This window comes from Babylonia areolata, chromosome 35 (assembly GCF_041734735.1).
Source record: "Babylonia areolata isolate BAREFJ2019XMU chromosome 35, ASM4173473v1, whole genome shotgun sequence".
In the NCBI taxonomy this organism is placed as follows: Eukaryota; Metazoa; Mollusca; class Gastropoda; order Neogastropoda; family Buccinidae; genus Babylonia; species Babylonia areolata.
In genome coordinates, this window is record NC_134910.1 from 24,760,340 (window position 1) to 24,762,839 (window position 2,500).

Consider the following 2,500-nt stretch of genomic DNA (forward strand, 5'->3'; position numbering starts at 1 on the left):
TGTGTACCTTGAACCGTGGTAGCGATTTCGGAAGTCTTCCAAACACCCCCCCTCTCTCTCTCTCTCGACCATACTCCGACACTCTTAACTCCTATCTCACAATCTTTGCCTGTGACTGCCTGTCTGTCTCTGTCTCTCTCTGTCTCTGTGCCTATTTTCCCCTTAGTATGAGAGACAGACAGACAGACATGCTGGCACAGAGAAACGCGGAAACAGAACAAGCTGAGTTGAAGGAGAGGGAAAGAGATGAAATATCTCGACAGTCTGAGTGAGAGAGGAAAGGAGAGAGAGGGGGAGAGAGAAAGAGAGAGAGAGAGAGAGAGAGAGAGAGAGAGAGAGAGAGAGAGAGAGACAGACAGACAGACAGACAGAGACAGACCTGAAAAAGAGAGACAGATAGAAATACCTGGTGAGAGAGAGAGAGAGAGAGAGAGAGAGAGAGAGAGAGACAGACAGACAGACAGACAGACAGACCTGAAAAAGAGAGACAGATAGAAATACCTGGTGAGAGAGAGAGAGGGGGAGAGAGAAAGAGAGAGGGAGAGAGAGAGAGAGACAGACAGACCGACCTGAAAAAGAGAGACAGATAGAAATACCTGGTGAGAGAGAGAGAGAGAGAGAGAGAGAGAGAGAGAGAGAGAGAGAGAGAACTCAGAACTCAAAACGTTTTTTATTCAAGGATTAAGATTTTAGGCATAGCCTATTCTTCCAATCTGTCCTCGCTAATCTACATCTATTACAAGTAGCACACACATAAATGAAAGGAAAAGGTTTTCATGCAGAAGGGTATACATAATGAAGAACCCCCCCCCCCCCCCACCCCCCCACACACACACCCCAAGAGAGAGAGAGAGAGAGAGAGGGGGGTATACTGTTTCTATGCTCTAAAGGGGGTGCATGAAGAACTCTACTCGCCTTGCCGTGACGAAGCGATGGACTCTGTCAGGACACAGGTCCGTCAGTTTCTCCACAGGTAACCAGAGCACAATGTGTGCACCGTGCCCCATAAACCCCGCCACATTAAACTGCTGACATGGAAAGTCCATTGTGGCCTGGATCGAAAAGGAATCTGCGTTCCCCTCCCCCCCCTTCTCTCTGTGTGTCTGTGTCTCTCTGTCTGTCTCTCTCTTTGTGTGTCTGTCTCCGTCTCTCTGTCTCTCTCTGTGTGTCTCTGTGTCTCTCTCTCTGTCTCTGTCTGTCTCTATCTCTCTCTCCCCCCCTCTCTCTTTCTCTTTCCATAACTCTCTCTCAGTCTCTGTCTGTTTGTCTCTCTCTCTCTGTCTTTCTCTCTCTCATTCTCTCTGTCGTTTTCTTCTCTCTCTCTGTCTCTCTCTTTGTGTGTCTGTCTCCGTCTCTCTGTCTCTCTCTGTCTGTCTATCTCTCTCTCCCCCCCTCTCTCTTTCTCTTTCCATAACTCTCTCTCAATCTCTGTCTGTCTCTGTCTCTCCGTTTGTCTCTGTGTGTGTGTCTCTCTCTGTCTGTCTGTCTTTCTCTCTCTCATTCTCTCTGTCTCTCCTTTCTGTCTTCATGTCTGTCTTTGTCTGCATGTCTGCCTGGTTTCTGAATGCCTTGTTGTCTGTCTGTGTATGTCTGACTGTCTACCTCTGTCTCTGTCTCTCTCCCTCTCTCTTTCCATAACTCTCTCTCAATCTCTGTCTGTCTGTCTGTGTCTCTCTCTACATATGGTGCAGAAATCTGGGGACTGTTCGATAATCAAGAAATGGATAAAGTTCATACATATTGCAATTAAACGCTTCCTTTCGGTGCCTTTGCATTCGGCCAATAAAATGTCATATGGTGAAACTGGTCGATACCCACTACATATAAAAACAAAGATCAAATTTATCAGATACTGGCTTAGATCAATACAGCTTCCACTGACAAGAATAAGCAGACAAGCTTTTGGAATGATGCTTGGTCAGTTAGACTGATTCTGGGAAAGAAAACTGGGCATTTTTTTGTAAAGAATGCTTTAACCATACAGGGCTTTGGGATTGTCTGGATGTGTCCGGGTGTTGGCAATGATGGAATATCTCTCGCAGAATTCAAAGACAGATTAATTAATTCGTACAAACAGGATTGGCATGCCCGCATTGAAGTCAGAACAGTACAACAGGTTCCTCTCTTTTAACTCTCTCCATACGAACGGCGAAAGAGACGACGTTAACAGCGTTTCACCCCAATTACCACCATCAAAATATTGCAAGCGGAAGACTCTTATACTGAAGAGGTGAATGTTGACAAAGAATACCACAATTATGACGACGGAAGCTGAAGGTTGGGTCATTGAGACACCCACTGGACATCCGAGGGGTCTGTGTAGAGGAGAAGAGAGGACTGGCCGTACTGAGTGAGTTAAGAACATTTTTTCAGACAGAAAAATACATCAAAGTAATCGGTAATAAATGACACAGAACAACCCTGGTTCGATTCAGACTTAGATCTTTAGGCCTAAATGCTGACAAAAAAATGGTTCTCTGCCGACACGTCCGCACGGTTC